The following is a 25111-nucleotide window of genomic DNA, read 5'->3' as shown; positions in this document are numbered from 1 at the left end:
AACGCTATGAACTGAGGGAAGATTGAAAGCTGAAATGTCATTGTGTTAAAGGTGTAACAGCTTTTGTAAGTAAGCTGACAGCCTTGTAATTTTTATGTCAATGAAGCAGTGATGCACAAAATACACAGCTTCATGTTAAGAATTAACTCTGGAAAATGTACACTCCAATAGCATAGTCCATATGGCATTGTTTATATATAAAGCAGACAAAACATAATAACATTACTAACAATGTTCTCCAAAATAAGAAATTCAAGAAAACAAATAAAAAGACAAAATGCTACGACAACTATGTTTTATGCATTATATATCAGAACATTTTTATTGTTTATTTTCTTTGGCTTAAGTGGAGTTCCACTGGTTTTTGTGTTTATTAAAAGTCAGCAGCTACACTTTTTACACTCACCTGTCCCACAGTTCAGCAATGCGGCCGATGGAGCCTTGGCTCCCTCATTCTTCCTGCAGCGCCAGCATTAATACTGTGGGCACCCGCCTGTGATAGCTTGCGGCTTCACAGCCAGTTGCGCACTGCGCATGCGCGAGTCGCACTGAACATCCTGAGTGGACAAACAATCTTCTGGGACCTCTGACGTGTCCCAGATGAATGCAGGGAGGGAGGGGGAGAGGAGTACTTCCGCTCGAGCCACCTAGGAGGCCCGAGCGGAAGTGGGATCGGGTACCTGTCAAAACTAGGTACCCGCTCTTCCCCCCAAAAAAATGACATGCCCTACCAGTAAGGCGACCCGAGGTCAGTGACTTACTGTAAGTCACTGAAGGGGTTTTAACCAGTGGCAGTCGGCCCATACATTAGGGGTGCAGGGCGCAGGGGTGCCACCCCCCTAGTCTACATGCAGGGCGCTGGATGCATGGATTCCAATAAGGGTTTTTTTTTTTTAAGCAGGTGATTAGAGCCAGAGGCTCTAATAGGCTTCAAAAAAGGGTGGGCTCAGGGCGCAAAGCTCTGAGTCCACCCAGTTGTGTGAGAATAGCGAATGAATATTTGCTATTGCCACACTGATTCTCCTCCCGGCCAATCAGGAAGCGGGTCCTGAGACCTGTTTCCCAATAGGCCAAAGGAGAAGGCATCCTATTGGCAGAGGAGGAGGGAGGCGACAGCCGCCGAGAGGGGACATGGATGAGACTGGAGGAGAAGCCATTGCTGTCCAGAGGAACAAGGTAAGTGAACTGGCGCCGGGGTGGGAGGGAGATTTGGTGTGGACTGGACTGGACTGGAATGACGGGAGGGGATCCATGGCAAGGTCCGTCTGACGCCCCCCCCCACCCGACCAATGAAGCACCAGCAAAAATCCTTGCACCGGCCCTGTCTCAGAGCACCACTTCCCTGAACTTCTGGGTAGGGGATCATACCTTGAATATCTCACATGCACTGTTTAGAAGAAGCAGTGCAGGCAGGGCCATCTTACCGAATGGGCACGCTGGGCAGTTGCCCGGGGGCCCCACTTGCTTAGTGATCCAGCCCCAGCCAAGAATTAGTCCAGATTCCCGTGTGTATCCCACGGACTAACTTAGCAGGTGGAAAATGCCTGTCGGCCCTGCGCTGCTGTCAGGCCAATTGGACCGTGGAGGGGGAGCCAACAACTGCAAGAATGTCTGTCCGCCTCCACGGGAACAGGCGCACACAGGACAGTCGAGTCTGACTCCCGTCCGTGTGTGTGTTAACCAGACCCAGCCGCTGAACTTGGAAGCTGTCATTAGCCTGGCACTGCTGTACCAATAAATATAGCCTTATCGATAATTTGCATTTCTATTCTTGTGGGTGATTGTGTAGGCAGGGCCCCAGTGCCCTGCATTGCCCGGGGCCCTTTAATGTTCTTAAGATGGCACTGAGATCACTGAGTGCTGGTGCAAGAAAGAGAGAGGAGGGAGAAGCAGGGGAGTGCCCATCCAGTTACCTCTTTCTGTTGATGCATGCAGCACCTGTAGCTGCCAGCCAGGGGTGCACACACATACACAAGGGTGGCTTGATAGGACCTTACTAGGGAAAGGAGCCATCCTCAATCTCTCTATTGTGACCAATCTGATATAGAGAGAAGGAAAACTTGATGATATCAAGAAGCGGTATACCCTTAAAGGTATGTAAGCAGCATTTGAAATGGGGAAAGAAAAATGTCCCCTTTAACATCATTTTAGATAGGATACAACACAGGAACCCAAGTTTTATTATTGTCTGCTTTGTGAGATCAGCTAATTTTCACTTTAGCCCTTCCAGCTAGAAAAACATAGAAAACTTGTTATGGCAAAAGAATTAATAAAAACTTAAGATTTGGATGGAACTGTGTAAATCTTTTGGGTTATATTATTCTGTGCCTAATAATGCAGACGTGGTGTGATAGGAGCTCAAGGCTAGTCACACTTAAGCTGTTTTGTTTTCTTCAAAGCAATGTCATTATTTGGTTGCCACAATCTAATTAGAGTACAGAAACCCTTCACAGCACCCTATTGCTTATTTAAACTAGAAAGTTGGAGAAAGACAAATGATAACTAATAAAAGTTAACAGCTGTACTTTACTTGTGTATACATGGGGGCAGGAAGCAAGCTGCTCTGCATCTTTATCTTCACCTATGTAATATTTTTCAAGGATCCCAGCCTGACATCTCATTGTACTGCAGGGACACACTGGGGTTTTTTACTAAAGCTGGATAGTGCAAGATTTGGCGCAGCTCTGCATAGAAACCAATAAGCTTCCAGTTTGTTTTTTTTTTGTCAAAGCTTAATTGAACAAGCTGAAGTTAGAAGCTGATGGGCTACCATTTTGCACTCTCCAGTTTTAGTAAATCAACCCCATCGGCTGAAATGTAAAATGCAGATATTATTCAAGATGGGTGTGAAGAAGAGGAAGGGCACTGCGGTCTAATATAGCCCACAAGTGTAACATCTAGGCAAATGTAAAAAAAATATATATATATATACAGTGGTGATCGAAAGTTTTGGCCCCCCAGGTAAAAATTAGTATTAATGTGCATAAAAAAGCCAAGGAAAGATGGAAAAATCTCCAAACGGCATCAAATTACAGATTAGACATTCTTATAATATGTCAGCAAAAGTTAGATTTTATTTCCATCATTGACACTTTCAAAATTACAGAAAACAAAAAAATGGCATCTGCAAAAGTTTAGGCACCCTGCAGAATTTATAGCATGCACTGCCCCCTTTGCAAGGCTGAGACCTGCCAGTGTCATGGATTGTTCTCAATCATCGTCTGGGAAGACCAGGTGATGTCAATCTCAAAGGTTTTAAAATCCCAGACTCATCTGACCTTGCCCCAACAATCAGCACCATGGGATCTTCTAAGCAGTTGTCTAGAAAACTGAAACTGAAAATAGTTGAAGCTTACAAAGCTGGAGAAGGCTATAAGAAGATAGCAAAGCATTTTCAGATGTCAATATCCTCTGTTCGGAATGTAATTAAGAAATGGCAGTCATCAGGAACAGTGGAAGTTAAAGCAAGATCTGGAAGACCAAGAAAAATATCAGACAGAACAGCTCGCAGGATTGTGAGAAAAACAATTCAAAACCCACGTTTGACTGCACGATCCCTCCAGAAAGATCTGGCAGACACTGGAGTTGTGGTAAACTATTCCACTATAAAGAGATACTTGTACAAATATGGTCTTCATAGAAGAGTCATCAGAAGAAAACCTCTTCTACGTCCTCACCACAAAAATCAGCGTTTGAACTTTGCAAATGAATATATAGACAAGCCTGATGCATTTTGGAAACAAGTTCTGTGGACCGATGAGGTTAAAATTGAACTTTTTGGCCGGAATGAGCAAAGGTACGTTTGGAGAAGAAGGGGCACAGAATTTAATGAAAAGAACCTCTGTCCAACTGTTAAGCATGGGGGTGTATCAATCATGCTTTGGGGTTGTATTGCAGACAGTGGCACAGGGAACATCTCACGAGTAGAAGGAAAAATGGATTCAATAAAATTTCAGCAAATTTTGGATGGTAACTTGATGCCATCTGTGAAAAAGCTGAAGTTAAAGAGAGGATGGCTTCTACAAATGGATTATGATCCTAAACACACCTCAAAATCCACGGGGGATTACATCAAGAGGCGTAAACTGAAGGTTTTGCCATGGCCTCAACATAATTGAAAATCTATGGATAGACCTTAAAAGAGCAGTGCGTGACAGACAGCCCAGAAATCTCAAAGAACTGGAAGACTTTTGTAAGGAAGAATGGGCAAAGATACCTCAATCAAAAATTGAAAGACTCTTGGCTGGCTACAAAAAGTTTTTACAAGCTGTGATACTTGCCAAAGGGGGCAGTACAAAATAATAACTCTGTTGGGTGCCCAAACTTTTGCAGACGTCATTTTTTTTTGTTTTCTGTAATTTTGAAAGTGTAAATGATGTAAATAAAATCTAACTTTTGTTGACATATTATAAGAATGTCTAATCTGTAATTTGATGCCTTTTGGAGATTTTTCCATCCTTCCTTGGCTTCTTTATGCACATTAATACAAATTTTTACCTGGGGTGCCCAAACTTTCGATCACCACTGTATATATATATATATATATATACATATATATATATATATATATATATAAATATATATAAATATATATATATATATATATATATATATATATAAATATTGTTATTTATAGGTTACCTCCAGGCGAAGAGTCAACTACCGATAAAATACATACTGTACAGTATCTCACAAAAGTGAGTACACCCCTCACATTTTTGTGAATATTTTATTATAACTTTTCATGTGACAACACTGAAGAAATTACACTTTGCTACAATGTAAAGGAGTGAGTGTACAGCTTGTATAACAGTGTAAATTTTTCTGCCCCCCTCAAAATAATTCAACACACAGCCATGTCTAAACCGCTGGCAACAAAAGTGAGTAAACCCCTAAGTGAAAATGTCAGAATTGGGCCCAAAGTGTCAATATTTTGTGTGGCCACCATTATTTTCCAGCACTGCCTTAACCCTCTTGGGCATGGAGTTCACCAGAGTTTCACAGTTTGCCACTGGAGTCCTCTTCCACTCCTCCGTGACGACATCACCGAGCTGGTGGATGTTAGAGACCTTGCGCTCCTCCACTTTCCATTTGAGGATGCCCCACAGATCCTCAATAGAGTTTAGGTCTGGAGACATGCTTGGCCAGTCCATCACCTTTACCCTCAGCTTCTTTAGCAAGGCAGTGGTCATCTTGGAGGTGTGTTTGGGGTCGGTATGTGGGAAAACTGCCCTGCAGTGCAGTCTGAGAAGGGAGGGGATCATACTCTGCTTCAGTATTTCACAGTACATGTTGGCATTCATGATTCCCCCAATTAGCTGCAGCTCTCCACTGCCGGCAGCACTCATGAAGCCCCAGACCATGACACTCCTACCACCATGTTTGACTGTAGGCAAGACACACTTGTCTTTGTACTCCTCACCTGGTTGCCACCACACACTCTTGACACTATCAGAACCAAATAGATTTATCTTGGTCTCATCAGACCACAATACATGGTTCCAGTAATCCATGTCCTTAGTCTGCTTGTATTAAGAAAACTGTTTGTGGGCTTTGTTGTGCATTATCTTTAGAAGAGGCTTCCTTCTGGGATGACAGCCATGCAGAACAATTTGATACAGTGTGCAGCGTATGGTTTGAGCACTGCCAGGATGACCCCCCCCCCCACCCCTTCAACCTCTGCAGCAATGCTGGCAGCAGTCAATCGTCCATTTCCCAAAGACAACCACTGGATATGACGCTGAGCATGTGCACTTAACTGCTTTTGTCAACCATGGTAAGGCCTGTTCCGAGTGGAACCTGTCCTGTTTAACTGCTGTATGGTCTTGGCCACCGTGCTGCAGCTCAGTTTCAGGGTCTTGGCAATCTTCTTATAGTCTAGGCCATCTTTATGTAGAGCAACAATTCTTTTTTTCAGATCCTCAGAGAGTTCTTTGCCATGAGGTTCCATTTTGAACTTTCAGTGACCAGTATGAGAGAGTGATAGCGATAACACCAAATTTAACACACCTGCTCCCCATTCACACCTGACACCTTGTAACACTAACGAGTCACATGACACCGGAAGGCAAAATGGCTAATTAGGCCCAATTTGGACATTTTCACTTAGGGGTTTCGCACTTTTGTTGCCAGCAGTTTAGACATTAATGGCTGTGTGTTGAGTTAGTTTGAGGGGACAGCAAATTTACACTGTTAAACAAGCTGTACAATCACTACTTTACATTGTAGCAAAGTGTAATTTTTTTTAGTGCTGTCACAAAAAAAGATATAATACAATATTTACAAAAATGCAAGGAGTGTACTCACTTTTGTGAGATACTGTATATGGGTGCTTTTGTACCAGCTTATACTAATAGATGTAAATGGACTGCTATTAGACACCTTAGAAACTTTTTGCATTGGCCACATTTCTTCTTGGGAAGAGGCCTCAAAGTGTGCTTTACCCACACAGTGCAAAACAACAGGTTCACTTTAAAGCATTTGTAAGGGCATTTGGAAGTCTGGTCAAAGCCTAACCAAGCTTTCACATACTCCCACCCCCATTCTAAGCCCTACACTAATTACCCTGTAAATGGAAGATGCTTATACTTCCCTAAGGGCACTCCGGTCTGGTCACATGATCTCTCCAGCAGTCAGCTTAAGAGAAAAGGAGAGAGCATCAGCAATGGCTACAGAGTCACCCAAAGACTTATTATGGGGCATCCATTGTCTGCTGTCACTCCTCTCCCCTGAACCAGGCACTGGGAGTCCATGTGACTGGACCGGAATGCTTTAAGAATAGGTACTGTAAGTATAGGCATGTTTCCTTTACAAGGTAGTTAGATAAGGGCATAAAATGGGGGTGGGAGCAGGTTATTATTATTATTATTATTTAGAATTTATATAGCGCCAGCAGTTTACACAGCGCTTTACAGTATAAAAGGGAGACAGTACAGTTAAAATTAAATACAAGAGGATTAAGAGGGCCCTGCTCAGAAGAGCTTACAATCTAATGGGGTGGGGCAGGTGTTACAAGAGGTTGTAACAGTGGGGAATGAGCTGATGGAAGATTAGTGATTGGCTTCCCTGAAGAGATGAGTTTTCAGGGATCGCAGCTAGAGTAGGAGATAGCCGTACAGGTTGAGGTAGAGCATTGCAGAGGATGGGAGAGGCCCTGGAGAAATCCTGGAGACGAGCATGAGAGGAGGAGACAAGGGAGCTTGAGAGTAGGAGGTCTTGAGAGGAGCAGAGAGGACGGTTTGGGTGATATTTGGAGACAAGATTGGTAATGTAACTCGGGGCAGAGTTGTGAATGGCTTTGTATGTTATGGTTAGTATTTTGAATTTCAATCGCTGGGCAATCGGGAGCCAGTGTAGGGATTGGCAGAGAGGGGAGGCAGACACTGAGCGGTTGGTAAGGTGAACAAGCCTGGCAGCTGCATTCATGAAAGACTGAAGAGGGGATAGCCTATGGAGTGGTATGCCTATGAGAAGGGAGTTGCAATAGTTGAGGCGAGAAATAACAAGGGAGAGAATGAGTAGCTTGGTGGTTTCAGTTGTTAAAAAGGGACGAATTTTAGAGATGTTACAGAGGTGAAGTCTACAAGTTTTTGACAATGATTGGATTTGGGGCTGAAAGGACAGGTCAGAGTCTAGGATTACACCTAGTACCCTGGCTTGAGGGGAGGGATTGGTGGTTTAAGCTTAGTTAGGTTTATAATAATAAAATAAATAATAAAGATGTTATACTTAACTTCACAAAGGCAATGGTATTGCATAGATCTTCCCTCCTCTTCTGAGGGGTCCGCTAATGTTGTCCACTCCTCCTCTTTTTTGAGTGCCCCCATAGCAAGCCACTTGCTATTAGGGCACTCATGCGGTTTCACTCCCACGCTGGCTCCCATCTCACAGGATTTGATTGACAGCAGGAAGAGCCAATGACTCCCGCTGCTGCCTCTGTATCCTGTGAGAATAAAGAACAGGAAGAGAGTGCAGATGGAAACGAATACAAATGTTCATGTTTATTGTACAAATTGTCCAAAATCATGACACAGACACTCCCCACCCAGCTAACGCACTTCACTCAATCAAGGCTAAAGCCCCGTACACATGTACCGAATGTCGGTCGAACGATCGGCCGTCTTTTGTCCGGTGCTGTCCTGTCGGTTGAAAAGTGCTAAAGACTGCACACGAATTTTGTCGGCCAACAACAGCCGACTGCAGAAGTGATGTAATGTGATGGTTAACTTTCCGTGTGTTTTTTCTTCTCTGAGCAGTCTTGCTCATCTGCTGTTTGTCGGCCGAATTCTGTACTGACTGAGGAACAATCGGCCGTTCTGGCGTTGGCCAACAAAAATTTTAAAGCCTGCACACCAGATTCTGTTCGGCCGAAAAGTTGCAGTCGGTTGTCAGAAGCATCATACTAACAAGCCAACAATCGGCCGATCGGTCGGTGGCCGAATATTTATGGCTGACAATCGCTACGTGTGTACGGGCCTTTAACATGCCAACAATCGGCCGATCGGTCGGTGGCCGAATATTTACGGCCGACAATCGCTACGTGTGTACAGGCCTTAAGTCTATGGCTAAGCTCTGGTTGGGTAAAATGCATCAGAGAGGGTGGTTCTAAGGTGGGGACTGTTTTTGCAATGTTCATGGACATTACGTACAATAAACGAGGACGTTTGTGAATGATCCAGTGTACGGTGGCTTTTCTCTCTAATCCTTTTCATTAAAATGATTAAAACATTCCTAAAACCCCTTACCCCCACATATGAACGTAAACCTGCTAATCAGGTGCATCTATATCAGGAAATGGCAATTGGACAATACATATTAGGTAACACTCTGCAAATCAAAGTTAGAGCAATAATTCTGAGGCCATCATTCATTATTACCGCCAACCTGATGACCTGTAAAGGCTTTTAAAGTGTCGACTTTGGACAATTTTGGGTGGTGTAGCTTGTCACCATTTCATGGGCACCTAGTTTTTAGACTTCACATGTTTGGTATCTATTTACTTGACCCAACTTTATCTTTTATATTTTAACAACAAATTGGGTAATAAATTGTGTTTGTGTGCATTAAAATTAAAGTGGCATTAAACCCAAAAACAAGCATTTATTAAATCACAGCTCACCAATTTTGTAGATGTGATGGCTGCATTTGTTCTCTTTTTTAGGCTTTCTTTCTTCTATTTTTATCTGGTGATCCAGCCAGTAAGTCTGTTTTTTTCAGCAGAACAAGCCCTCTAGTAAATGCATTAGTTACAAGGATGAGAAAAGACATTTAACACTGAAAAGGGTGCTTACTATGATCACCTTTATTTTATTATGAAAAAGCTTTATCCCAAAAGGAAAAAACAGTTTGCTGCAACTGCTTATAAAGTATTAGCTGTGTATAAAATTCTGCTAGTTCATCTAACACTCCACTCCCACCCCCCCTCCCCCCAGACTGACAATGCCCCCTGTGCTCATTCATCCAGAGTGGGAGCACTCTAATACAGAAGGTGTGTTACTGGCCAGATCAGCAGGAAAACAAGAAAAAGAAAATAAATGCAGCCACCACGCCTAATGACTGGTAAGCTGCAATAAATTACATTTTTGTTTCGAGTTTAATACCTCTTTAAAGTGTAAGTTCCCCGCACAGAAAATCTGTAAGGTGAACTTACACTGGACCCCCTCCCCAGCCCCCCCCCCGTGCTGCTGTACCAGAGTCCCACGATCCCCTGCTGTCAGGCACTGGGATGCCGCTTCACCGCTCTAGGGATTTGAAATCCCTGCGGCTTAATCCCCTATCCGTACCTCTCAGAGTGTATGGACAAGAGGCCTTCGAATTGGTCAGCACCGTCACATGGATGGCGCTGACCAATCAGAATCCATCTAGTTTGTCATATCAGTGCTGCAAAGAGAGGAGAGAAAGCCATGAGAATTTTGAATCCCCGGACCATTGAAATGGCATCCGTGTGGGGGGCTGGGGAGGGGTTCCAGTGTAAGTTCACCTTACAGATTTTCTGGAAAAGGTGAACTTTTACTTTTCTACCCTCTAACATTTATGTATTTTTTACTGAAAAACTGGATTTTTGTAAGAACTTACCGTTAAATCCTTTTATCTGAAGTCCATTGACAGACGCAGCAGCTATGCTTCTTTACAATTGGGCTATGCGCCATCCACAATGGTAAAGAAGCATAGCTGCTGCGTCTGTCAATGGATAGAGAAATATTGGTTTTGATAAAAAGTAGGAATAATATCATGTGACAGTAAACATTGTAACTACTGCCATTTTATTCTCCAGGGTCTCTGCTTCCTCTTGCTACAATGTTTGTCTTCATCTAGTTATCAGGCCTAAAAAGTGCATTTTAACACGTGTGCAAAAAAAATGCAGAAAATGGCTCTGATGGAGAAAGGGTTTATTGCTTTATATGCAAATATTGCAATGAACATAATAAAGCTATTTGAGGAAACTCATGACCTCTAGTTTCTAAAACCTTTCCACAGGTCTGCAAACAACATCTGATGAACAATTACAACTGTACAAATACACACAATCGACATTGACAAGAGTCTACAACTAAGAATGAGTAAGGAGTAATAAAAATGCACTGAAAATAACTAATTATGGAGAGTCTACCATAAAGACAAGATAATTGGTAATAAAAATGCATTGGAAAATAACGGTTCCCCTAGTATTTTCCCATTCTAACACACTATTTAAAAGAAAGTGTTTGTAGCAAAAACAATGCCTGCCTGAAAAATGATCTTGCTTCTGAGTGTTGTAGTCACAATCACACAGTTCAGTTCAATTATGAACCCTCCCATTCATCACAATGCTGTGACAGCAAAAGTGCACACCTGCTAAGAGATGGAAAAAACCTCATATTGTGTGGGCTTACTGGACTTTATCCTGTCTGGAGTTCTCCTTTATTGTCCTAGTGTGTGCTATTTTCAGTGTTGCAATCTTGTTATATTGATATATACTTGATATATGTATCATAGATAGCCAGCATTCCAATACCCATTTAAAATAAATAAAAATAATGCATTTCTTGATTTTAGGCATGTTTTTTGCTTGAGGCTCCGTTTACAGACCGTCCCTGATCGCGGGCAGAATCGCCACGATTCTGCCCACGATCCCCAATCATTGCAGATGCCCCTGAGATTCCCGCGACTTGCAATGGTACACTAAACACGACGCGATTTTGCCGCGATTGTCGCGCGACGAATCGTGGTAAAATCATGCAAACAGAATCGCGGGACGCCTGTCGCCCAAAAAAAGTACAAGAACTTCTTTTAGAAAACAGGCGCCAACAAGAACTTATTTTAGACAACATTCTGTTTGCGCAATTTTACCGCGATTCGTCGAGCGACAATCGCGCTGCGTTTGGATACCATTGCAAGTTATGGGAATCGCACGGGCGCCCCCCAATTTGCAATGATTCAGAATCACTGTGATTCTGCCCACGATCTGGGACGCCAGTATGTCAACGGAGCCTAAAAGTTAGCTTTGAAGAAGATGGGGAATGGGAGAGTTTGAACATTTGTTCGCACATCCACAGAGGTACTAGTACACATATACTGGTAGATTTACTAAAACTGGAGAGTGCAGTTTCCAGTTTTTCTTTGTCAAAGCTTAAAGGGTAACTCCACTTTCGTGGAGTTACCCTTTAAGCTAAAAAAAATAGCAAATAAAAAACAAATAATATAGCATATACAATTGTGTCACAAGTCAAAGTAACTGTAATTGAATGGTATTAATCGATTGAGGACCGCCCCACGTACATTTACTGCAGCAGGACGGCCCCTAAGCGCAAAATCACGTACCTGTATGTGATTTCTTTCAAGGGCTATGGGGCACGCGTGTGCACCACCGGGGCCCCGCTCCTGCTGTGATTGGACACAGCAGGAGCCAATCAACGGACCCGATGTCTGCCAGAAACCTGGCATTTGTTCGTAGAGCGGCAGAACGGCAGTCTGCCTATATAAACAAGGCAGATTGTCGTTCTGCTTGTAAGGAAGATTGAGATCTTGTGTTTCAGCTATGCAGGAGATGGATCTTTGTCTTCCAACAGTGCATCCATCCCCCACACAGTTAGAAAGCACTCCCGGGGAACACATTTAACCCTTTTATTGCCCCTGATGTTATCACCTCTCTGCCAGAGTCATTTGTACAGTAAAATTGCATTTCTTTAGCACTGATCACTGTATTGGTGTAACAGGTCCCCAAGAAGTGTCACTTAGGGCCTAATTCACTGTACCTCCAACGCTGATCTAGTTCTATTTTACCTCAATTTTGACTATTTTAAGGTGCAAAAGCAATTCATTATACCTCCATCAGAAACTTTATGAGCAGTGTCAAATTCACTAAGATCAAATAACGTCAGTGCTGGACTAAACAGTCCAGCTAAAAGCTGGACTGTTTTGTTCAAAATCGCAAAATATGGCAGGAAAAAAATAAAAAATGCTTGGGAAAGATGTGTTATATGATATTGAGCTAAACTGCTTTTAAACTGTGTGAAAAAGTTAAGTAGAAAAAAAGGTTTTAATAAAAGTTTAAAACGGAAAAATAGCTCCAGAGTGTCTATTTCTGGCAGATAGCCCATGTGCGCATGCTCCATACCAAAAAGTAGGCTAAAAATAAGGCTTTAGAAAATGTTAGTGGGAGTTATAGTGAATTGCGGCAAATACCGCCGCAAATTCGCGGTAAAACGGCGCTATTCAGGCGCTAATGAGAGAAATGCACATATCTATGTATGTCTATATATATCTATATATATATAAATCTATATATATATATATATATATATATATATATATATATATATATATATATATATATATATATATGATTCACAAAAAAATATATATATCTATACATATATATATATATATATATATATATATATACACACACACACATATATATATATATATATAGGTGCCAAAAAATAATTATATGTATATATATATATATATATATATATATATATATATATATATATATATATATATATATGTTTTTTTATTGTTTTGCCTATGTGTATTTATGACAAGCAACACTAATATGGCTTCTCCCCAAAATAAAGCATTGTATATGTGTGAAATTAATATATTTTTGGGTTGGTTAGATATAGAAAGTAACAATAATATATTGTTTTTTGCATATGCATATATATATATATATATATATATATATATATATATATATATATATATGCATATGCAAAAACCAATATATTGTTGTTACTTCCTATATCTAACCAACCCAAAAATATTTTAATTTCACACATATACAATGTTTTATTTTTGGGGAGAAGCCATATTAGTGTTGCTTGCCATATAGAACAACAGAGACAGTTGTAGGTAGTTCAGGGATTTGAACACCCAAATACACCGTTGAACAGCAGATTTGCTAACCACTTAGCCACCTGGTGTACACATTCCAGCAAGTGGTCACAATCAACTGGCTAATCATGGTGAGGGCCACTTTCAGCTGTTTAGAAATGGCATTCATATGAAAACTAAGTGTGTGGGGGGGGGGGGGTCTGTGCTTGTAATCAAAGCATTGATTACCAGTGCAGACCCTTGGGGGATGCCACTAGAGCCACCAGGGATTGCTGACCCATGGCCACCAGGGATGCCCACCAGTGTCACCATTGATGCCAATCAGTGCTCAGGGAGCCTGTTAGTGCCCTCCTTATCAGTGCTGCCCATCATTACCATCTATCAGTGCTGCCCACCAGTGCCAATCATTGCCCATCAGTGCCACCTATCAATGCCCATCAATGCTGCATATCAGTGCCGCCTATCAGTGTCCATCAGTGCTGCATATTAGTGTCTCATCAGTGCCTGCCAGCGCAGCCTCATCAATGCTCGTCAGTGCAACAAAAAACATATTGATTTACCAAAGTTTATTGCATAAACAAAAACACATTTTTTTAGGGGTCAAACATTTAGTTCTTCTTTTTTCCAATAAAAAAAAAAAACTTGCAATGATCAAATACCACCAAAAGAAAGCAATGTTTGTATGAAAATAATGTCATACATTTGGGTTAGGTACAGGGTTGCATGACCGCGCAATTGTCATTCAAAATGCAAGAGCATAAAAAGCTGAAAATTGGCCTGGGCAGGAAGGGGGTGTAACTGCCCTGTAAGGAAGTGGTTAACTATTGAAACATGGGACTAAATATTCCATGGGTAATCATGCTCAGCTCAATGGTTTAGTGGTTAGTGTTCCTATCTATAAGCACTGAGAGCATGAGTTAAAAATCCCAAGTGTGCCATCACCTCCTTAAATTTTAGACAACTGTAAATAAATACTGAAACTTGGCAAATGCATAATTGCACCCTGCACATATGCATGTCTGTTTCTTGAATATACATGGCCATTGACATGCAGTTTTAGGTGATGTAGCCAATGTATTACTATGTGGCAAAAAAAATAATGACACACAACTGTGAGCACACAGGGTGTTATCATGGTTGGGCCTTGAACTCATGACCTAGCAATCTTTGTCTATGAGCATAGACCACTACACCAAAGTGCTGAATACAATCAGACATGCCTGAAAGTTTCAGATGAATAAAGAATGAAGATTGCTAATTAGACAGCTGTGTAGTCTGCTATTAGTAAATCTAAAGGTTAAAACACATAAGATACATAACTATACCTTAAAAATAAAATAAACCATAATAGATGACATTGCTGTGTAATAGTGATTCAGAATAGACAAATTTCCTTTTATGAAAAACACAAAGGGAATTTGGTTAACTCCAAACCCTAATTCACTCTTGGTTAACTCCAACTTCGAATTCACTAACGCACCTAGTTGAAGGTTTAACTCCAGCAACTTCACCGAATTAAGATGAGTTTCGGCTGGAGTTATTTTTGGAGAAGTGAGCAGCTCTACTCCCAACTTATAGTGAATTAGGCCCAAAGTGTCAGATTTGTCCGCCACAATGTCGCAGTCTCGCTAAAAATTGCTGATTGCCGTAATTACTAGTAAAAAAATAAAATAAATAAAAGGTCCATAAATCTATCCCATAGTTTTCAAACATTATAACTTTTGCATAAGCCAATCAATACATGCTTATTGGGATTTTTGTTTATCAAAAACATATAGCAGAATACATATTGGCCTAAATTGATGAAGAAATTTGATTTTAATTTTTTTTTATTGGATATTTTTTATAGCAGAAAGTAAAAAATATGTTTTTTTTTTTTTTTCAAAATTGGCACACTTTTTTTATTATAGCGCAAAAAATAAAAACCGCAGAGATGATCAAATTGCACCAAAAGAAAGCTTTATTTGTAGAAAAAAAGTAAGTCAATTTTACTTGGGTACAGTGTCGCACGACTGTGCAATTGTCAGTTAGAGCAACGCAGTGCTGTATCGCAAAAAATGGTCTGGTCAGGAAGGGGATAAAACCTTCCGGAGCTGAAGTAGTTACAAATGACCTTTCCTTTTCAATCTGTAGCGCTGTGATTTTCAGTGCAATGTAATGCAATTAGTGTTGAGCGAACACGGACTGTATTATTCGTGTTCGTACCGAATAATTGGATTTTTTGTACCCGAACACGGACATGGACACTTTACTGTATGTTCGGGTAAAAATCCGTGTTCGGTCGTTTTATTTCCGGGTTTTGCATGCTTTGGCGCTCTTTTCATGGCGGGCTTTCAACAGCCAATCAACAATCGTTTAACTGGTGTGCCTTAAGCCATCCCAGCCATGCCTGCAAATGTCTCAGTAGCTGTGATTGGCCGTCTGAAGCATGTGACCAAGTCTTTATAAGTTCCAGGCAGCCGCAGCGTCTTCATTCTGCTGCTTAGATCAGGGACAGAGCACACATCAACGTGCTGGCTGCTGATTAGGGAAAGACAGGCAGGAAAAAAACATTTGTGTCCGGATAGAATTGAGGGACAGGTCGGAGTGTTTAGGCAGGGCGAGTTGTAGGCATTTTAGGGATAGAGTCTGCTGAATTATAGGGTCAGTGTCTTCTACAAACTACAATCGATATTGCTGTGTGGGGGGTGGGGTCTGCACTCAATCCTGATCTACGATCTCTTCTCAATCCTGTTAGGGAGAGGCTGCTGCTGAATTTTAGGGTCAGAGTGTTCTACAAACTACAATCGATATTGCTGTGTGGGGTCTGCACTTAGTCCCGATCTACGATCTCTTCTCAATCCTGTTAGGTAGAGGCTGCTGCTGAATTTTAGGGAAACTGTGTTCTACAAACTACAATCGATATTGCTGTGTGGTGTGGGATAGGAGATAGGCAGGTGTCAGTGATCCACATCCATTTTTCTGTGTGTGAGCTGCAGTGAACACAATCTTTTGGGCTGCAGTGAACACAATCTTTTTGGGGTGCAGTGAACAACGTCCTTTTTGGGGTGCAGTGAACAAAATCTTTTTGGGGTGCAGTGAACAAAATCCTTTTTGGGGTGCAGTGAACAACATCCTTTTTGGGGTGCAGTGAACACAATCTTTTTGGGGTGCAGTGAACAAAATCCTTTGTGGGGTGCAGTGAACACAATCTTTGTGGGGTGCAGTGAACACAATCTTTTTGGGGTGCAGTGAACAACATCCTTTTTGGGGTGCAGTGAACACAATCTTTGTGGGGTGCAGTGAACACAATCTTTTTGGGGTGCAGTGAACAAAATCCTTTTTGGGCTGCAGTGAACACAATCTTTGTGGGGTGCAGTGAACACAATCTTTTTGGGGTGGAGTGAACAAAATCCTTTTAGGGGTGCAGTGAACAACATCCTTTTTGGGGTGCAGTGAACAAAATCCTTTTTTGGGTGCAGTGAACACAATCTTTTTGGGGTGCAGTGAACAAAATCCTTTGTGGGGTGCAGTGAACACAGTTTTTGTGGGGTGCAGTGAACACAATCTTTTTGGGGTGCAGTGAACAAAATCCTTTTTGGGGTGCAGTGAACAACATCCTTTTTGGGGTGCAGTGAACAAAATCCTTTTTGGGGTGCAGTGAACACAATCTTTTTGGGGTGCAGTGAACAAAATCCTTTGTGGGGTGCAGTGAACACAATCTTTGTGGGGTACAGTGAACAGAATCTTTGTGGGGTGCAGTGAACACAATCTTTGGGCGGTACAGTGAACACAATCTTTTTGGGGTGCAGTGAACAAAATCCTTTTTGGGGTGCAGTGAACACAATCTTTGTGGGGTGCAGTGAACACAATCTTTTTGGGGTGGAGTGAACAAAATCCTTTTAGGGGTGCAGTGAACAACATCCTTTTTGGGGTGCAGTGAACAAAATCCTTTTTGGGGTGCAGTGAACACAATCTTTTTGGGGTGCAGTGAACAAAATCCTTTGTGGGGTGCAGTGAACACAATCTTTGTGGGGTGCAGTGAACACAATCTTTTTGGGGTGCAGTGAACAAAATCCTTTTTGGGGTGCAGTGAACAACATCCTTTTTGGGGTGCAGTGAACAAAATCCTTTTTGGGGTGCAGTGAACACAATCTTTTTGGGGTGCAGTGAACAAAATCCTTTGTGGGGTGCAGTGAACACAATCTTTGGGGGGTACAGTGAACACAATCTTTTTGGGTGGCAGTGAACAAAATCCTTTGTGGGGTGCAGTGAACACAATCTTTGGGGGGTACAGTGAACACAATCTTTTTGGGGTGCAGTGAACAAAATCCTTTGTGGGGTGCAGTGAACACAATCTTTGTGGGGTGCAGTGAACACAATCTTTTTGGGGTGCAGTGAACAAAATCCTTTTTGGGGTGCAGTGAACAACATCCTTTTTGGGGTGCAGTGAACACAATCTTTTTGGGGTGCAGTGAACAAAATCCTTTGTGGGGTGCAGTGAACACAATCTTTGTGGGGTACAGTGAACAGAATCTTTGTGGGGTGCAGTGAACACAATCTTTGGGGGAACAGTGAACACAATCTTTTTGGGGTGCAGTGAACAAAATCCTTTGTGGGGTGCAGTGAACACAATCTTTGGGGGGTACAGTGAACACAATCTTTTTGGGGTGCAGTGAACAAAATCCTTTGTGGGGTGCAGTGAACACAATCTTTGTGGGGTGCAGTGAACACAATCTTTTTGGGGTGCAGTGAACAAAATCCTTTTTGGGGTGCAGTGAACAACATCCTTTTTGGAGTGCAGTGAACACAATCTTTTTGGGGTGCAGTGAACAAAATCCTTTGTGGGGTGCAGTGAACACAATCTTTGTGTGGTACAGGGAACAGAATCTTTGTGGGGTGCAGTGAACACAATCTTTGGGGGGTACAGTGAACACAATCTTTTTGGGGTGCAGTGAACAAAATCCTTTTAGGGTGCAGTGAACACAATCTTTGTGGGGTGCAGTGAACAAAATCCTTTTTGAGGTGCAGTGAACACAATCTTTGTGGGGTGCAGTGAACACAATCTTTGTGGGGTACAGTGAACACAATCTCATACTTCTGAAGATTTGAGGGTGCTGCCTGTTCCATACTCCTCCTCCTACTGCTCAACCATCCTTTTAGGGGTACAAACAATAGTAATTGGGGCCTAGTGTGGTGGTGTACGTGTGAGATACATACACTTTCTTTTTGATCATATTTTCTATTCCGCTATTCAATTAAATCCTTTGGGGATCAATTAAATTGCGTGATAGTCTATGTCGGTACGTGTGAGATCCACCTTTCCAAGTTTTTGGGGTTCATCTCATACTTCTGAAGATTTGAGGGTGTTGCCTGTTCCATACTCCTCCTCCTACTGCTCAACCATCCTTTTAGGGGTACAAACAATAGTAATTGGGGCCTAGTGTGGTGGTGTACGTGTGAGATACATACACTTTCTTTTTGATCATATTTTCTATTCCGCTATTCAATTAAAACCTTTGGGGATCAATTAAATTGCGTGATAGTCTGTGTCGGTACGTGTGAGATCCACTTTTCCAAGTTTTTGGGGTTCATCTCATACTTCTGAAGATTTGAGGGTGCTGCCTGTTCCATACTCCTCCTCCTACTCCTCAACCATCCTTTTAGGGGTACAAACAATAGTAATTGGGGCCTAGTGTGGTGGTGTAGGTGTGAGATACATACACTTTCTTTTTGATCATATTTTCTATTCCGCTATTCAATTAAAACCTTTGGGGATCAATTAAATTGCGTGATAGTCTGTGTCGGTACGTGTGAGATCCACCTTTCCAAGTTTTTGGGGTTCATCTCATACTTCTGAAGATTTGAGGGTGCTGCCTGTTCCATCCTCCTCCTCCTACTCCTCAACCATCCTTTTAGGGGTACAAACAATAGTAATTGGGGCCTAGTGTGGTGGTGTACGTGTGAGATACATACACTTTCTTTTTGATCATATTTTCTATTCCGCTATTCAATTAAAACCTTTGGGGATCAATTAAATTGCGTGATAGTCTGTGTCGGTACGTGTGAGATCCACCTTTCCAAGTTTTTGGGGTTCATCTCATACTTCTGAAGATTTGAGGGTGCTGCCTGTTCCATACTCCTCCTCCTACTGCTCAACCATCCTTTTAGGGGTACAAACAATAGTAATTGGGGCCTAGTGTGGTGGTGTACGTGCGAGATACATACACTTTTTTTGATCATATTTCCTATTCCGCTATTCAATAAAAACCTTTGAGGATCAATTGAATTGCGGGATAGTCTGTGTCGGTACGTGTGAGATCCACCTTTCCAAGTTTTTGAGGTTCATCTCATACTTCTGAAGATTTGAGGGTGCTGTCTGTTCCATACTCCTCCTACTCCTCATCCATCCTTTTAGGGGTAGAAACAATAGTAAGTGGGGCCTAGTGTGGTTTTGTACGTGCGAGATACATACACTTTTTTGGATCATATTTCCTATTCCGCTATTCAATAAAAACCTTTCTAGGGCAAGATCTTAAATTACAGAAATATGAGGAGACCGTCAAATAAGGGCCGTGGCCTGGGTCGTGGTGCTGCTGGTAGAGCTCCTGTTGCAAGGAGAGGACGTGGTCGATCTGTGCCAGCTACACGCACAAGTGAAACACCTTCCTCAAGTGTGAGTAGGCGACAGAACCTGCATCAGTATTTGGTAGGGCATCATTATACGCCCCTAGAAGTGATGAGGCCAGAACAAGTAGAGGCGATAGTAGATTGGTTTGCTGCTGACAGTGCCTCCAGTTCCTTCACATTGTCTTCCACCCAGTCTACTGCAGAAAGGTCACAGTTGGCACCTGCAGCCGATGTCCAACCGTCTTTCACCTCACCCCCTTGCAAATCAGGCAAGCAGTCTGAGCCCCAAGCCATACAGCAGTCTCTTCTTCTTTTTGATGACTCTGTCAGCAGGGTTTCCCAGGGCCATCCACCTAGCCCTGCCCCAGAAGTGGAAGAGATTGAGTGCAGCGATGCCCAACCACTTATTTCTCAAGATGAGTACATGCAAGGATCATCGCAGCACGTCTCCGATGATGACGAAACGCAGGTGCCAACTGCTGCGGAGTTCAGCATTGTGGAGACCGACAAGGAGGGCAGGGGTGAAGACTGGGTGGAAGATGATGTGGAGGACGATGAGGTCCTCGACCCCACATGGAATGAACGTCATGCAGGTGACCTGAGTAGTTTGGAGGAAGAGGCGGTGGTCGCACAGAGCCACCAGCACAGCAGAAGAGGGAGCAGGGTGCAGAAGCGGAGCGGCCGTGCCCTAGACACTACGCCCGCTACTGCCCAAGGCAGCAAGGGAACGAGCGCACCAAAGTCAGCTCAAAGGAGTTCTCTAGCGTGGAAGTTCTTTAGAAAATGTGCTGATGACAGGACACGAGTGGTTTGCACCCTGTGCAATCAGAGCTTGAAGCGAGGCATAAACCTTCTCAACCTGAGCACAACCTGCATGATCAGGCATCTAAGTGCAAAGCACGAGCTGCAGTGGAGTACACACCTTCAAAACCAAGAAACGTCTCTGGCTCATCCTGCTTCCTCTTCTGCTGCAGTCTCGGCCGCTCCAGCCACATCTGTAGTGATACCGGCACCTGCCACCCCGCAAACAGACGATCTGTCAGCAACACCACCACCTGGGTCACCAACAACCATCTCCACAATGTCCCGTGAAAGCGTTCAGCTTTCCATCTCCCAAACACTTGAGAGGAAGAGGAAGTACCCCCCTACCCACCCGCGATCCCTGGCCCTGAATGCCAGCATTTCAAAATTATTGGCCTTTGAAATGCTGTCATTCCGTCTGGTGGAGACGCACAGTTTTAAAAACCTTATGTCGGTGGCTGTCCCACAGTACGTCGTGCCCAGCCGCCACTACTTTTCCAGGCAAGCCATCCCTTCCCTGCACAACCAAGTGGGGGAAAAAATCAGGTGTGCACTGCGCAACGCCATCTGTGCCAAGGTCCACCTAACTACCGATACGTGGACCAGTAAGCACGGTCAGGGGCGTTATATCTCCCTAACGGCACACTGGGTAAATGCAGTGGCGGATGGGCCTGAGGCGGATAGCAATTTGGCGCATGTCCTTCCACCACCGAGGATTGCAGGGCGCTTCAGTTTGCCTCCTGTTCCTAACTCCTCCTACTCCGCTTCCTCATCCTCTACCGCCTCCTCATCTGGACAGCGTAACACCTTCACCACCAACTTCAGCATGGCCAGGGGTAAACGACAGCAGGCAGTTTTACAACTTGCCTGTTTGGGGGACAAACCACACACCGCGCAGGAGTTGTGGAGGAGCATGGAACAGCAGACAAATGAGTGGTTGCTGCCAGCGAGCCTCAAGCCCGGCCTGGTGGTGTGCGATAACGGGAGAAATCTCATAGCAGCTCTGGGCCTAGCCGGTTTGACGCACATCCCTTGCCTGGCGCATGTGCTGAATTTGGTGGTGCAGAGGTTCCTTAAAAACTACCCCGATATGTCAGAGCTGCTGCAGAAAGTGCGGGCCGTTTGTGCGCACTTTCGGCGTTCTCACCCTGCTGCTGCTCGCCTGGCAGCGCTGCAGCGTAACTTCGGCCTTCCCGCTCACCGCCTCATATGTGACGTGCCCACAAGGTGGAACTCCACCTTGCACATGCTGGAAAGACTGTGCGAGCAGCAGCAGGCCATAGTGGAGTTTCAGCTGCAGCACGCACGCGTGAGTCGCTCTGCGGAACAGCACCACTTCACCACCAATAACTGGGCCTCCATGCGAGACCTGTGTGCCTTGTTGCGCTGTTTTGAGTACTCCACCAACATGGCCAGTGGCAATGACGCCGTTCTCAGCTTAACTATCCCACTTCTATGCCTCCTTGAAAAAACAATTCGGGCGATGATGGAAGAGGATGTGGCACAGGATGAGGAGGAGGAGGAGGATGAAGAGGTAACATTTCCAAGGCTTTCAGGGCAGTCATTCGCAAGGGGCTCCAAGGGTGGGTTCCTGCACACACAAACGCCAGGGACACAATTGTCCAGCAGGGGCACAGTTCTGGAGGATGAGGAGGAGGAGGAGCTGGAGGAGGAGATGGAACCATGTTCACAGCAGGGTGGCACCCAGGCCAGCTCATGGCCATCACTGGTGCGTGGCTGGGGGGATACAGAGGACACGGACGATACACCTCCCACAGAGGACAGCCTTTCGTTGCCTCTGGGCAGCCTGGCACACATGAGCGATTACATGCTGCAGTGTCTCCACAACGACCGCCGAGTTGCCCACATTCTAACTTGTGCTGATTACTGGGTGGCCACGCTGCTGGATCCCCGTTACAAGGACAACGTACCGTCCTTAATTCACTCACTGGAGCGCGATCGCAAGATGCGCGAGTACAAGCGCACGCTGGTAGACTCCATGCTGCTGGCATTCCCATCTGACAGCGGGGCCGCAGTGGAAGCACAAGGCAGAGGAGGAGGAGGAGGAGGGGGAGGTCGCCAACGCAACCAGGGCACCGCCAGCACCTCAGAAGGCAGGGTTAGCATGGCCGAAATGTGGAAAAGCTTTGTCAGCACGCCACAACAAACAGCAGCACCAGCAGCTCAGATGGAACGTCTTAGCAGGAGGCAGCATTTTACCAACATGGTGGAGCAGTATGTGTGCACACGCCTACATGTAGTGAATGAGGGGTCTGCCCCCTTCAACTTCTGGGTCTCCAAATTGGGCACATGGCCTGAGCTTGCCCTTTACGCCTTGGAGGTGCTGGCGTGCCCTGCAGCCAGTGTATTATCTGAACGGGTATTTAGCACGGCTGGGGGCGTTATAACAGACAAGCGCAGCCGCCTGTCCAGAGACAATGTGGACAAGCTCACGTTCATTAAAATGAACCAGGCATGGATCCCACGGGACTTTTCCGTACCTTGTGCAGAATAGCAATGGATACCGACCTTACCCACCCATTGTTCCATTTTTGCTCTTTCTCACTCTTTTGGGGTGTACCCTCATTTAAAATTTGTGAAAAGAAGCAGTGTTGGCTACCTCGTCCTCCTCCTCAGGGCCAGATTAACGTAGGGGCTATTGGAGCTGCAGCTCCAGGCCCCTACCTTTTATATAGGCCCCGGGTTGGCCATATTCACTGTTACCGCTCTTCTGTCACTTGTAAACACAGAAGTCTGGCTTCTATGCTCGCTTCCCCAGGCAGCACCCTCAGAACCTCCCCACACAGCGCGAAGGCCGGACAAGGAGGGACAGTTGCCGATGCATGGATGTGTTTATGGGCTTCAGAGACAGCATCCCATGTTGAATTAGGCATGCATGGCTGCATCCTTCCTCCTCTGGGTGCATGGCAAGGCACGGCCCTTAAGGCCCTTCAAAATCCTCAGCACCAAGCCCATGATGCTCTTAATCCGGCCCTGGTCCTCCTCCACCGCCGCTTCCACCTACACCACCCATAGGTGTGCGCAGCCTATTGCATTAAGGTGTGCACCCCAAAGTTGAAATACACATGCATGTGTTTGCCAGCAGGGAGAGTAATGTATCGGGGCCATGTACCTGTAGGCAAGGAGAAATAGAGCAGAGCAGGTCCCAGGGAGATCTTTCCCATCTCCTCACTGGCAATGCTATGTGCCCTAGGTGATTAGGGTGTGCCCAGGCACACCCGGCACACCCTGTGCACATGCCTATGTCACCGCCACATCCACCACCACCTCAACCTCCCTCCTACTCCATATGGGCCTCGTCCTTCAGAGATGAAGAAGAACATTGTTTTATTTTTCTGTTTTTTTTGTTGTTTTAAGTTATTTCCCTATCCACATTTGTTTGCAGAGCACTTGCCATGCTCTTAATTACGTTTTGCTGCCATTTGCAGCACTCTAGCCCTTTCCTTTGGTGTTTTAGAGCCATTTTAGTGCCTTAAAGTTCGGGTCCCCATTGACTTCAATGGGGTTCGGTGTCCGGGAAAAGTTCGGTAAAAGTCCGGGACACGGACCCGGACTTTTTTTTAAAGTTCGGCCGAACCCGTCGAACACGGACATCTAGGTGTCCGCTCAACCCTAAATGCAATACATCTACCTGGAGGTGTTCTGTGGACAGAATGTGTACAGAATGCCCTGCCAGATATGTCATTCCCTGCTTGTGTGATTGGCTCACCCATTCTCCCAGAAGCCTGCCTAATGCCCCATACACACGTGCAGATTATCTGCAGACTTTTGTCTGCAGACTTACCTTTTCTATGTAGTGCAAGGGCCTGCCGGATTGCATACAAATTGAAAGTGTTTAGGTTTGACCTCATGTTATATGGTTTTGGTAAGTCTGCAGACAAAAGTCTGCAGATAATCTGCACGTGTGTATGGGGCATAAGATACAAGTCAGATTTCAGGCATCCCCTGCAACAAAAATCTAATTTTAAGTGAGATACTCCCAATAGGAAATCACAGCTAAAGGGATGCAGACCCAGCAGCCTTCCTCATTAGGGCCCTGCAGGTGCAGCAGCTGATTGATAATTATGAAACCACTCCCATTAGACTTACTTTTGCACATGGACACAGACAAACACACAGATTCCTTCAGAATAATGATTCAGAATCTGCAACACAAGCTTGTCAAAAATCCTTGTAATCTACATAGATCACCCAGAGGGGAATGTTTTTTTTTTTTTTTTTTAACAAAAGTGGAGCTACTCTTTAATTGAACAAGCTGAAGTTAGAAGCTGGTTGGTTTCTATGCAGAGCTGCACCAGATTTTGCACTCTCCAGTTTTAGTAAATCCCCCCCACAGTAAGGAGTTCAGCAGATTCCTCTT

The 25111-nt window shown here is 44.1% G+C and overlaps 1 protein-coding gene across 1 annotated transcript in view; it reads right to left on the bottom strand.

Moving 5' to 3' along the window:
• Positions 1–25111, bottom strand: part of CFAP47 (cilia and flagella associated protein 47) — a 702231-nt gene that overhangs the window by 657941 nt on the left and 19179 nt on the right. The window lies entirely within an intron of this gene.

This window comes from Pelophylax lessonae (assembly GCF_965119305.1).
Source record: "Pelophylax lessonae genome assembly, chromosome: 2".
In the NCBI taxonomy this organism is placed as follows: domain Eukaryota; kingdom Metazoa; phylum Chordata; class Amphibia; order Anura; family Ranidae; genus Pelophylax; species Pelophylax lessonae.
The sequence above is the reverse complement of the archived record's forward strand: the minus strand, read 5'-3'. Positions and strand labels throughout refer to the sequence as shown.